Genomic DNA, 14,509 nt, shown 5'->3' on the forward strand with positions numbered 1-14,509 from the left:
ACTCCTTGCTGGGTTATAATTGCACAGCTGCCAGGTATGCTCGTGTACATGATCTACAAGCTGTTTCTCGATGTGAATCATGACCATGAGCGTAGACATGTTACGCAACATAGATAGGATCATAAATCCAGCCCGATCTTGTTTTCAACCAATGTCTACAGATATGCACCTCGAGCAGGAGTCGGTGAATAGCAGTATCACAAGCAGTAACTCTAGTTGATTTGCAGTTGCCTACCAACATCCCTGCTAAGATCAGTTAACTCAAGACAGAGCTGATCAAAACTGCTACTTTCTAGACAATATTGTCCAACTCCTCACTGGACAAGCCCACAACCAATCTCAGGGCAACTACCCAACCAAAACAGATATATAGAAATGCAAAAGTTGAACCTTGCAATATATCTTGCGAGCTGCACAATCATAACTCCTCACAATTATGTTCAGACTTCAACAGAAAATTGTAGTTGAATTTTTATCTGGTTGTAGTCACATCATAATCTAAAATGAATCTGGAATGAAGCTCAAAATCTCAAATGTTGCTCCATGGAACATACATGTTTATTTTAACTGTTTACATAGTTGCTTCATTTGCTACTGAGTTCAGAGGCAGTTAAAGTTCTAAGAATGCAATATTATAAACAACTATTGATTGACCTCGGAGTCAATGCAACTCCATACAATCACAGTACGAGGACTTGATTTACAAGGGTGTTGAAAATACCAAAAGACTCAGAGAACAGTAACAAAAGACATAGCAGCAGGAATAGACCATACAGCTCTTCAAGCCTGATCTATCAATCAATAAGATCATGGCTGATCTTCGACCTCAACTCCACTTTCCCATCTGATCCCCATATCTTTGAGTCTCGAAGAGTCCAAAAGTCTTCTGATTGAATATTCTGAGCATCCAAAGCAGCTAGCAAAACATATTACAAAATTCAACTTTTACACCTCCACATACCCAACTTGATTGGGTAGTTGTCCCGAGACTAGCTGCAAGCCCATCCAGTGAGCAGTTGGACAATATTGTCTAGAATTCAAAAGATTCACAACTCTCTGAATGAAGAAATTTCTCCCCATCTCAGCCTAAGTGGCTGACCCTTTTTCTCGAGACTATGCCTCCTAGTTCGAGACAAGCCTTTGGCACAGGAGGCCAAGGTACCCCTGATGTACCTGAAGGTACACCCAGGCTCCTCATAGGCCACAAAAATTTTTTGAAGTTAACACTTACCCGGGTCTTCTTTGGCCCGATGCTGCTTGTCGCCAGTTTTTGCTGGCCGCTCAGAGACTGCATGCAAATTATATATTTCATGTTTAAAATGACATCAAGGCCCAAATTGAACGCCAATATGTCAGCACAGGAGCGGCACAGTGGCGCAGTGGTTAGCACCGCAGCCTCGCAGCTCCAGTGACCCGGGTTCGGTTCTGGGTACTGCCTGTGCGGAGTTTGTAAGTTCTCCCTGTGACCGCATGCGTTTCCTTCGGTTTCCTCCCACATGCCAAAGACTTGCTTCTCACCACATATTCACTCCATTGCTAAGACTGCCTATTTCCACCTCCCTAACATCGCCCGTCTTTGCCCCGTCTCAGGTCATCTACTGCTGAGACTCTCATTCATGCCTTTGTTACCTCTAGACTTGACTATTCCAACACCCTCCTGGCTGGTCTCCCACTCTGTAAACTTGAGGTTATCTAAAACTCTGCTGCCTGTGTCTTAACTTGCACCAAGTCCCATTCACCTATCATCCTTGTGCGCTGCCCTACTTTGACTCCTGGTCAAGTAATGTCTTGATTTTAAAATTCTCATCCTTGTTTTCAAATCCATCCAAGGCCTTGCCCCTCCCTATCTCTGTAATTCCCTCCAGCCCCACAACCCTCCAAGGTATCTGCGCTCATCTAATTCTAGCCTCTTCAGCCTCCCCATTTTAATCACCCACTATTGGTGGCCGTGCCTTCAGTTACCTAGGCCCTTAGCTCTGGAATTCCCTCCCTACACCTCTCTGCTTCTGTACCTCACTTTCCTCCTTTAAGACACCCCTTAAAACCTACCTCTTTCAACAAGCTTTTGGTCATCTGACCATATCTCCTTATGTGTCTTGGTGTCATATTTTGTTCTATCGTGCTCCCATGAAGCACCTTGGGATGATTTATTAGGTCAAAGATGCTATGTGAATATATGTTGTTGAATTTCGATGCATATTGTCTCCATTGTAATTTGTAACACCAGATTTTAGCAAAAATAAAAAAGAAAGACTTGCATTTATATAGCACCATTCATGGCCTCAGGGCATTCCAAAGCTCTTTGCAGTCAATGAATTACTTATAAAGCGTAGTCACTGTTGTAACGTAGGAAATACGTCAGCCAATTTGCACACATCAAGCTCCTATAAACTGCAAAGTAATAATAAACAGAGAATCTGTTTGTGGATGTTGATTGAGGGATAAATATGAACCAAAATGCTGAAAAGAACTCCCCCCTTCTTCAAAATAGTGCAATGGGATCTTTTACACCACCTGAGAGGGAAGATGGGGCCTCAGTTTAATGTCTCATCCAAAAGACTGCACCTCCGACAGCGCAGCACCATCTCAGTACTACACTGGAGTGTCGTTCAGATTTAAAGCCATAAACAGAATGAAAATGCCAAGCCCAGAGCATTAACAAATTATTTGCTTCAACAAATCACTTGCCCAAATTATTATATACAACAGCAAGTAATTGGGAGGGATATAAAGTTAATCCAAACTCAGAAGTTAAACATCTGTCTAAACTGTACCCAGTTTACTCATGCAGTTTATAACATCAGGAGTTACTTGATTGAACAACAATGGAACAGGACGGCAGAGTTATTACAATAAAACAATCTCAAAAAAGAAAGCAATGTCATAATCCACTGTTTATTGTCACCTAAAACTGGAGATGAGGAATTTTTTCTATTTTAGATATGCCAATGTGCCTATTATACTGCATGTAATATATATCTTTAACTTTGAAAGCTAGATTGGATTGGTAAGAAAGGAGGATATAGAGAGTAGGAGTTCAGGAGAGTTTCTCAGTGTCTTTGGAAGTGGTTAGCAGTGTCCCAAAGGGTTCTATTCTAGGGCTGCTTTCTTTCACTGTGTACATCAATGATTTAGATACAGGGCGAGAGGTGTCCAAATTCAAAGACCACAAGGCTGACGCATTTGCAACAATCTTCAGTCAGAATTGCCGAGTGGATGATCCATCTTGGCCTCCTCCTAAAGTTCCCAGCATCACAGATGATGGTTTTCAGCCAATTAATTCAATTCGCTCCGCGTGATATCAAGAAACGATTGAAGGCATTGGATACTCCAAAGGCTATGGGCCCTGACAACATTCCAGCAATAGTACTGAAGACCTCCAGAAGTGCTCCAGAACTTGCCACGCCCCTAGCCAAGATGTTCCAGTACAGTGACGTCAGAGGAGAGCTGCACAGTGATTGGCTGGTGAGTCACTGCTGTTAGCGCATTTAAATATCTTTAAAAAAATAAGGGGAAAGTTTTTTGTTGAAGAAAAAACCTCTGGTGATAAGGTGAGTACTACTAAAGTGTTTTTTAAAATTCAGTGTAGCTTATTAAGGACTTTAGATTGTAATGGGTAGAACAAGGCCCCGAGTATTAGTAATTAGTATTTTTTAATTAAGGGAGTAACTAATTAATCTAAGGGTAAGTCATGGCAGGAAAGCTCAGCCCCATGATATGCTCCTCCTGTGCTATGTGGGAAATCAGGGATGTTTCCAGTGTCCCTGGTGACCATGTGTGCAGGAAGTGTATCCATCTGCAGCTACTGGCTACCTGCATTGCGGAGCTGGAGCTGCAGGTGGATTCACTGTGGAGCATCTGCGATGCTGAGGACGTCGTGGATTGCAAGTTTAGTGAGGTGGTCACACCGCAGGTATTGACTGCACAGGCAGAAAAGGGCTGGGTGACCACCAGACAGAGTAGTAGGCACAGGCAGGTAGTGCAGGTGTCCCCTGTGGCCATCCCCCTCTCAAACAGATATACCACGTTGGATAATGTTGGAGGGGATGACCTCCCAGGGGAAAGCAGCAACAGCCAAGTTTGTGGCACCACAGAGGGCTCTGCTGCACAGCAGGGGAGGAAAAGGGGTGGAAGAGCTATAGTGATAGGGGATTCTATCGTAAGGGGTGCAGATAGGCATTTCTGTGGCTGCAAACGAGGCTCCAGGATGTTATGTTGCCTCCCTGGTGCTAGAGTCAAGGATGCCTCGGAGCGGCTGCAGGACATTCTGAAAGGGGAGGGTGAGCAGCCAGAGGTCATGGTCCATATTGGTACTAACGACAGAGGCAGGAAGAGAGATGAGGCCCTGCAAAGTGAATATAGGGAGTGGTAGTGAGGGTAGGAATAGGAGGATAAGGCAAATGAATGCGTGGCTGAAGAGCTGGTATAGGAGGGAGGGCTTCAGCGACTTGGATCTTTGGGATCTCTTCTGGTGCAGAGGTGACCTGTACAAGAGGGACGGGTTGCATCTGAACTGGAAGGGGACCAATATCCTTGCGGGGAGGTTTTCTAGTACTACTAGGGAAGGTTTAGACTAGTCTGGCAGCGGGGTGGGACCCAAAGTAGTAGTCTCTCTGATGAGATAGTTGAGGCAAATGTAGAGGTTAAAGCAAGTCCAGTAGGCAGGCCGGGCAGGGGCAGGACAGGGAGCGTGGAAGGTCTAGTAGGCTAAACTGCATTTACTTTAATGCAAGAAGCCTTACAGGTAAGGCAGATGAACTCAGAGCATGGATCGGTACATGGGATTGTGATATTATAGCTTTTACGGAAACGTGGTTGAGGGATGGGCAGGACTGGCAGCTCACCGTTCCAGGGAACCGATGCTTCCGGCATGACAGAGGTGGAGGTAAGAGAGGAGGGGGAGTTGCACTATTGATTAGGGAGGACATCACGGCAGTACTTAGAGAGGATATCCCGGGAGGAATGTCCAGTGAGGCCATATGGGTAGAACTTAGAAATAAGAAAGGGGTGATCACTTTAATGGGATTATACTATAGGCCCCCCAATAGTCAGAGGGAATTGGAGGAGCATATATGTAGGGAAATCACAGATAGGTGCAGGAATTATAGGGTTGTAATAGTAGGTGATTTTAACTTCCCTAATATTGACTGGGACTGCCTTAATGCTAAGGGATCAGATGGGGAAGAATTTGTTAAGTGTGTCCAGGATAGTTTTCTGAAGCAGTATGTGGATGGCCATACTAGAGAAGGGGCTACACTCGACCTCCTCTTAGGAAATGAGGCTGGGCAGGTGGTTGATGTGTCAGTGGAGGAGCACTTTGGGACCAGTGACCATAACTCTATTAGCTTCAAGATAGTTATGGAAAAGGATAGGACTGGTCCTCAAGTTGATGTCCTAAATTGGGGGAAGGCTAATTTTGATGGCATCAGACAGGAACTCTCAAAAGTTGAATGGGAGAGGCTGTTTAAAGGTAAAGGGACTTCTGGCAAGTGGAAGGCTTTTAAAAGTGAGATAGAAAGAGTTCAGTGCTGGCATGTTCCTGTTAGATTGAACGGCAAGGCTGGCAAGTTTAGGGAACTTTGATTGACGAGGGATATTGAGGGCCTGGTCAGGACAAAGAAGGAGGCATATGTCAGGTATAGGCAGCTGGGATCAAGCGAGTCCCTCAATGAGTATAAGGGATGTAGGAGTACACTTAAGGAAATTAGGAGGGCGAAAAGGGGCCATGAGATTTCCCTGGGAGATAAGATAAAGGAGAATCCTAAAAGATTCTATAAGTATATTAAGAGTAAAAGGGTAGCTAGGGAGAGAGTAGGTCCCTTTAAGGATCAGTATGGTAATCTATGTGTGGAGCCACAGGAAATGGGCGAGGTCTTAAATGAATACTTCTCGTCTGTATTTACCGTGGAGAAGGTCATGGAAGCCAGTGAGTTCAAGGGAGGGAACAGCGATATCCTGGAGCATATCAACATTACAAAGGAGGAGGTGTTGGAGGTTTTGAAGCGCATTAAGGTGGATAAATCCCCAGGGCCTGACCAGCTGTATCCGAGGATGCTATGGGAAGCAAGGGAGGAGATTGCTGGGGCCCTGGCAGAGACTTTTGTATCATCGGTAGCCACGGGTGAGGTACCGAAAGACTGGAGGATAGCTAATGTTGTGCCTTTATTTAAGAAGGGCAGCAGGGATAAGCCAGGAAACTACAGGCCAGTGAGCCTTACATCAGTGGTGGGAAAGTTATTGGAAGGGATTCTGAGAGACAGGATTTATATGCATTTGGAAAGGCAAAGTCTGATTAGGGATAGTCAGCATGGCTTTGTGCGTGGGAAATCATATCTCATGAATTTGATTGAGTTTTTTGAGGAGGTGACCAAGAGGATTGACGAGGGCAGGGTGGTGGACATTGTCTACATGGACTTTAGCAAGGCCTTTGACAAGGTCCCGCATGGTAGGCTGCTCCAGAAATTTCGAACACATGGGATCCAGGGTGAGCTAGCCAATTGGATACAAAATTGGCTTGGTGATAGGAGGCAGAGGGTGGTAGTGGAGGGTTGTTTTTCAGATTGGAGGCTGGTGACCAGTGGTGTGCCGCATGGATCGGTGCTGGGCCCTCTGTTGTTTGTCATATATATTAATGACTTGGATGTGAATATAGGGGGCACGATTAGTAAGTTTGCAGATGACACCAAAATTGGTGGTATAGTGGACAGTGAAGGAGGTTGTTTAAGGTTACAATAGGATATCGATCAACTGGGAAAGTGGGCAAGGGATTGGCAAATGAAATTTAACGCAGACATGTGCGAAGTGATGCATTATGGGAAGTTAAACCAGGGCAGGACATATACAGTGAATGGCAGGGACCTGGGCAGTGTTGTTGAGCAGAGAGACCTTGGGGTGCAAGTACATAGTTCTCTGAAAGTGGCAACACAGGTAGACAGGGTAGTGAAGAAGTATGGCATGCTTGCCTTCATCAGCCGAGGCATTGAGTACAAGAGTTGGGACGTCATGTTACAGTTGTACATAACGTTGGTTAGGCCGCATTTGGAGTACTGTGTGCAGTTCTGGTCACCGCACTACAGGAAAGATGTGATTAAGCTAGAGAGGGTGCAGAAAAGATTCACAAGGCTGTTGCCTGGTTTGGAGGGCTTGAGTTATAAAGAGAGATTGGATAGGCTGGGTCTGTTTTCCCTGGAGCGAAGAAGGCTGAGAGGGGACATGATAGAGGTATATAAAATTATGAGAGGCATAGATAGGGTAGATAGCCAGAGTCTGTTTCCCATGGTAGGGGTGACTAAAACTAGAGGGCATAGATTTAAGGTGAGAGGGAGGAGGTTTAAATGGGATCAAAGGGGTAAATTTTTCACACAAATATGGTGGGTATCTGGAATGAGCTGCCAGAGGAGGTGGTGGAGGCAGGAACAGTAGCAACATTTAAGAGGCATCTGAACAGGTACTTGAATGAGCAAGGCATAGAGGGATATGGAATTAATGCAGGCAGATGGGATTAGTATAGATGGGCATTATTGTCGGCATGGACGCGGTGGGCCAAAGGGCCTGTTTCTATGCTGTATGACTCTATGACTCTAGGTACAACACTGGCATCTACCCGGCAATGTAGAAAATTGCCCAGGTATGTCCTGTACACAAAAAGCAGGACCATTCCAACCTGGCCAATTACCGCCCCATCATCAGTAAAGCGATGGAAGGTGTTGTCGATAGTGCTATCAAGTGGCATTTGCTTAGCAATAACCTGTTCAGTGATGCTCTGTCAGGTTCTGTCAGAGCCACTCAGCTTCTGACCTCATTACAGCCTTCGTTCAAAGAGGGACAAAAGAGCTGAACTCAAGAGGTGAGGTGAGAATGACTGCCCTTGACATCAAGGCAGCATTTGACAGAGTATGGCATCAAGGAGCCCTAGCAAAACTGGAGTCAATGGAAATCAGGGGAAAAACTCTCTTCTGGTTGGATTTATACCTAGTGAAAAGGAAGATGGTTGTGGTTGTTGGCGGTCAATCATCTCAGCTCCAGGACATCTCTGCAGGAGTTGCTCTGTGTAGTTTCCAAGGCCCAACCATCTTCAGCTCCTTCATCAATGATTTTTCTTCAATCATAAGGTTAGAAGTGGGGATGTTTGCTGATGATTGGGCAATGTTCAGCACCATTTTCCACTCCTCAGATACTGAAGCAGTCTGTGTAGAAATGCAGCAAGACCTGACAATATCCAGGCTTGGGCTGATAAGTGGCAAGTAACATTCGTGCCACACAAGTGCCAGGCAATGACTATCTCCAACAAGAGAGAACCTAACCATCTCCCCTTGACATTCAATGGCATTACAATCACTGAATCCCCCACTAACAACATCCTGGGGGTTACCATTGACCAGAAACTGAATTGGAGTAGCCATATAAATACCGTGGTTACAAAAGCAGGTCAGAGACTAGGACTCCTGTGGTGAGTAACTCACCTCCTGACTCCCTTAAGCCTATCCACCATCTACAAGGCACAAGTCAGGAGTATGATGGAATACTCTCCATTTGCCTGGATGGGTGCAGCTCCAACAACACACAAGAAGCTCGACACCATCAGGACAAAGCAGCCCACTTGATTGGCACCCATTCACAAATATTCACTCCCTCCACCACCGATGCACAGTGGCAGCAGTCTGTACCATCTACAAGATGCACTCCAGCAACGCACCAAGGCTCTTTAGACAGCATCTTCCTAATCCACGACCTCTACCACATAGAAGGACAAGGGCAGCAGAGGCATGAGAACACCACTACCTGCAAGTTCCCCTCCAAGTGACACACCGTCCTGACTTGGAACTATATCGCCATTCCTTCACTGTCACTGGATCAAAATCCTGGAAATCCCTTCCTAACAGCACTGTGGGTGTACCCACCCCACATGGACAGCAGCCATTCAAGAAGACAGCTCACCACCACCTACTCAAGGGCAATTAGGGATGGGCAATAAATGCTGGCCTAGTCAGCGACACCCACATCCCATGAATAAATAAGAAAAGACACACTGAAATTGGTGTCATGAAAATGTGCTATGCTGAATGATGATTTTTAATTCATTGCTTGGAAACCTACATCAAACTTTAAAAAGGAAAGTTCGAACCCTACATTCAACTTCTAAAAAATTGTCAGCTAAGATAGCCACTACAATTTGCATTGAAATACCTCACATTCCAAGGTATCAAAGTGGAGACACATATCTGAATAGCTCTTATCCAGAACAATGGTTTGAACAGTTGAGTGAATTATCTGTATTGCCCTCGTTAGCACGACATTCAAAGCCATCTTGGACCATTCACACCAGTGGAGACGAACCTCCACGGGGCAAACGTTGAAACAATAAGACCTGAAAGAGATTGGGATTCTTAGACTTGGATCTCATTAAAGTGGAACAAAGAATACACTGAGAGAATCTTGTGACCATCTCCCCAGCCTGTGTGATGACCTGGAGTTTCTGCTACACACAGCAGACAAGCTTTGGGAGCTAATCAGTGTAGGACCCCAGTAGGGCTCTCTCTCTCTCTCTTTCTCTCTCTCGCTCTCTCCAGGTAATGCTGCAAGTTCTGAACCCTGTCTGTGACTGTGGAACATCCAAGTCTATCATTGCTACAGAAAGCAACCCTGGGGAAAAAGCCACCTACATCACTGTTGCCAAATAAATCCTGAAGTCAGGGGGCCATGTCTACCAGCCACAGACTTCAGGACAACGAATTCAGCCAGAAGATGACTGAATTACCAGACCCCACAGATTGTATATTATTTTTATTTGTTCTGGACTCTAATCGAACCAAACTATCCTTCATCACTCTGTAACCTATTTGTGTGTGTGTGATTCTTGTGTGTGTGTGATTCTTGTGTGTGTGTGATTCGTGTGTGTGTGATTTGTGTGTGTGTGATTCATGTGTGTGTGTGTGTGTGTGATTCATGTGTGTGTGTGTGTGTGTGTGAATGTTGGAGCATAGTTTATTATTTTACTTAGATCTGGTTTTGATTTTACGTACAATAAACTAACCTGTTTCTTGTTTAAACTCAAGAAAACCTATCCAACTGGGTCTTTTATGATCATAGCACATAAAGGGTTAAACACCCTGTGATTTGGTATGCACATCCACTGTTTAAAAAGGAATAAACCCTGTTGCAGTCAAGCAAGGAGAGGGTCAAGACGGGAGCCTTTCAACTCCTCCTTATTGTAACATTGGAGGCATAGTCAATAATTCCGAGGACCAAAGGAAACTGCAGAGGGTATTAATCAGATGGTGGAATGGACAAAGAAATGGCAGAAGGAACAAAATATCACTAAATCTAAGGTGGTAGATTTTGGTTAAAAAGTAAAAGTAATGTTATGCTTTGAATGCAGCCTGAGGAAGGTGCTGCGATAGAAGACGGATTTGGGGTTCAGGTTCACAAGACCTTAACAGCAGTATCTCTAGTGGATAAGGCCATATAAAGGGAATGGAATACTAAATTTCCTGGCAAGAGTTATAGAATATAAAAGTCAAGGCATAATGGCATATCTACTTTAAACCTTAATAAATCTATAGATAAAGTAATATGTGTGGTTTTGGACTCTGTAGGAAGGATGTTGAGGATATGCAGCCCCGATATGCTAGAATGCTGCCTTCAAGACAAGTTATGTATCATTGCAGTCAATTTGACCTCCTTTATAACCAGCCATTTAGAACCTAGAATATATTGACATAGACAGAAATAGCCTTAGCTTTTTACACAAACCATAATCAAATAAAAAGAGTACAATATTTCACAAAACACAAATGCATTGAGAAAATTGCATCGAGTACAATAGCCTCTGTCACCCTTTATTTGAAACTGAATTGTGACAGTTTAATGCTTTCACAATGGGTGGTATGTATTCAGGGTCACCAAATGAAAATGATAGTACCATCAAATTAGTAGCACATGTTCAGCTCCATATAACTTAACTTATTATATAAATTGGGTTTAAATTTACATTTTTATGTTCTTTCACTTCCCTATTCCGATACTTAAATCAATCCTCAAAAAATTAAATGCAGTGATTCCCTTTTTTCTCACTTTTACACTTTTTTATTAGACTCCCACTGCTTCCTCCCTGGATGTAACCATAATTCCTCCCAGGTTGTTAGATGGCATACATTAATTCATGTAATATAGTCTGTCATTTGAAGGCTGTCGGCTGTCGGTGAGGGTGGATGTAGGGGAGGTGTTCTGGCAGCATGACTTCAGCTGACATGTTTTCCTCACATGCACAGCGTTATTCAACAATCCGATTTGGGAAAGTATGAACTCAGTCAACAAATCTTTCCAAATTCGATTGTCAATTGGTGCTCAGATGGCAAACTCGAGCTGTTTCTACAAAAAAATCACAAATCATCATAATGGTCAGGGACTCGCAATTGGGGAGGATTATCATTTAATTTTAAGTGATATTAACTCTCCTCCCTCCACTCATTGGGGTCAACCATCCTTAGTTTGGGGCAGACAATCCCCGGGACGTTCAAAGTGGTGGACTGTTAAAAATGGGTTGCAGAAAGTTAGGTGCTTGTCCAACTATTGTTTAAGTCTATGCATTAACTATGATCTATATTGGCAAATGTCTCAATAGGCGTTTTGTTCACTTAATGTCTTGCAGGTCAGCTCAGATGCCTGTACTGTAGTAGGAGTGGGATGCATTTTCTCTCCATGTTTATCAAAAACTGGGCTAGCCTGCTATCAATGGGGAGCCTTTATTTCTGAGTGCAAGGTTAAATAGCATGGATCAGAATTCTGGAGGGTATTTAAGATTCCCAGTAGTCTGTTCAAAACAGCTGGAGGCCAATTGAATCTAATCCTTTCAGAAAAGTATAAGAGGACTTGTAGGCCTCAGAATCACAACATTACACATTCTCTGGTCTAGCTACCCACATCTGGAAACACAATTTTTATTTGCAAAATACACCTAAATTCTCACATTGTTCCTTTGCAGGTGTTGTGATATTTCTCACACCTGCTACTTTGTGAGATTTTTACTTTATACAGACTCAGATTCCATACTGTAGTGTGTGCTCAATAGTGCAAAGTTTTAAGGCAGACTCAGTTCCTGTCAAGGGCAGTCAAGGGCAGCCTGCTTCAAGATATTCATCACAGTATTGGCTACCATAGAAGTTTTTCCATGGTAAAACAACCCTTTTCCTTGTGGATATTAAAATTCATGCCTGAGCTTTTAGAGAACGTCATAGAAACAGTTCAATGGAAATGTAGAATATGACCCACAAATAATATTCCGGGAAACCCACTGAATAGAAAGAAAATATAAATTTGTTCAGTAATCATAGACCAATACGTACAATTACAAACAGAATGTATCGTGGAATGCAATCATCTTTGTCAATTATGAAAGCAGTCATATTGCACACATACAGGAAAATACCTTTTGGTCCCATGCAGTTGTCATGTCTTCATCCACTCCCCACCCACCCGAAGCCATGCAATCTCCTATCCAAACCTATTAGTGGAAAAAAATGGAAACTTCCTCTCCAACTCCATTAGGCAATTGAAATTAGTTCAGGAAATAACATTGGTCCTGTTCCATGTCACTTTCCAAAATGAATGTTTGTTCTCTCCTAACTCACTCTCTTCTGACCCTCCACTCATCAAAATGTCCACATCACTGCTGCACAATTGCAGCCCTTCTATCTTTTGGTCCTCCCATTCCAACCAAATCATTCACTGTTTCCCATCTTTGCCAATCCTCCAATACAATCTCCATCTTCAGTACCATATGAAAGTTGCAATCTTGGAACATATCTGGCACACAACATAGTCTAGTCTAGCCAGATCTGGCTTGAGCATGTTTAGCATGACCATGTATCACTCTCTTCAGTCATATTATCCTACTGGAGGGAGAGAACAACCCCCAGGCCTCTTTTCTGTATGACAAACCATCTACTCATGCCATCTTCCTCCCAATACCAATGCAAAGATTTATTTCCTGAATTTCTTTATTTCTAAGATTGGATTTCCTTTCTTTTCTCCACAGATGCTGCCTGACCTACTGAACATTTTCTGTTTTTAATCTCAGATTTCCAGCATCCACAGTATCTTGATTTTGCCTCTGTTTCCACTTTCCTCTCTCCTGCTGCTGCTCTTCACTTCCCTTCGGTCTCCAACCTACTCTATTCTTGATCCTCTATCACTCTACCATTTCTCTCCCATCTTCTCCCACTCTTTCCAAGCTCATCTCTTCCAAGACTTGCACCTATTTCCCTTAATCTTCTCCCAACTCAACTCCTGACCACTCAAGTGCCCTCTTCGCCCCAAGCTTTCCTACTCTGTAAATGGCACAGGCACCACTCTCCTTTCAAAACTGCTGTTATTATATGCTCACAAAACCTGCAGTCATTCTATCCTTTTTCTTTAAATACTCATCCATCTGCATTTCCTTTCTAAGGTCCTCAAACATATTGTGGCCTTCCAATTTTGTGCCTGTCTCTCTGGTTGTATTTGTTCAGTCCAGCTTCTTCCCTGCTCACAGTACTAGGACCACCACAACCAAAGAGACAAATGAATTCTTCTGTGACAATGACCACAATACTTATCCATCTCAGTTCACCGCAACCTCTCTGCTGCTTTCTGTTCCATTCACCATTCTCTATTGTTCAGTTGTAAGGACTGATCTGCTGTGGTTCCACTTTAATCCATCTGAATGCAATCTCTAGCAATGCATTATCTTTCCACCTCATCAAGTCATCTATAAACCCCTGATCTTCCTCATTTCTCTGCTTTCTTTTGCTAGGATCATCTCTAGGCATCACATCAGCTTCCAAAGGTATGCCTTACTGTTCCATGACTTCACTTCATCCCATCACCGCCTCAACGTCGTCATGGGATCTGAAGTCAAGACATGGATGATCCAAAATTTCATCCAACTGAATATTGGGAATACTGAAACCGTTATTTTTGATCCTTGCCACTGGCTCCAAACATTGAAAAATCTTGTACTTTTGTTCAAACCAATACTGAGCTTCAACCCACATTGTACCCATAATCAAAAATGCTAAAGTTACTTATGTAAGATTACATGCCTCTGTTGGACTGATACCATATAGGACTCCCAGTCCAGTGCTAAGAAAGGCTCAGACTCTAGAGACAAATTAACTTTGAACATTTATTGAACATATATGTGATTACAAGCAAACAAATATAGCGATTATACTAACAATATGGGAGCAAGGGCATCACAAATTCAGGCCAGGTCTTGATCAGAAGTGCCTAACAAAGATACATTGCATTTTACATTTATATTTTAACTATAACACATCTATTTTGTTCACAGCATATGCTAGTACCATGTGTTATCCCGTTCTCTGAAATTACCATAAACTTTTAGACATGAGGCCATAGCTATTATCTCTTCTCAAGATTGCTGTATCTTATTTTTCTTACAGTGTTCTGCTCAAGCTCATCCCGGTATTTTCCCATTACATTTGGATTTAACTATTCCATGGTACCC

This window comes from Heterodontus francisci, chromosome 25, assembly GCF_036365525.1.
Source record: "Heterodontus francisci isolate sHetFra1 chromosome 25, sHetFra1.hap1, whole genome shotgun sequence".
Classification (NCBI taxonomy): domain Eukaryota; kingdom Metazoa; phylum Chordata; class Chondrichthyes; order Heterodontiformes; family Heterodontidae; genus Heterodontus; species Heterodontus francisci.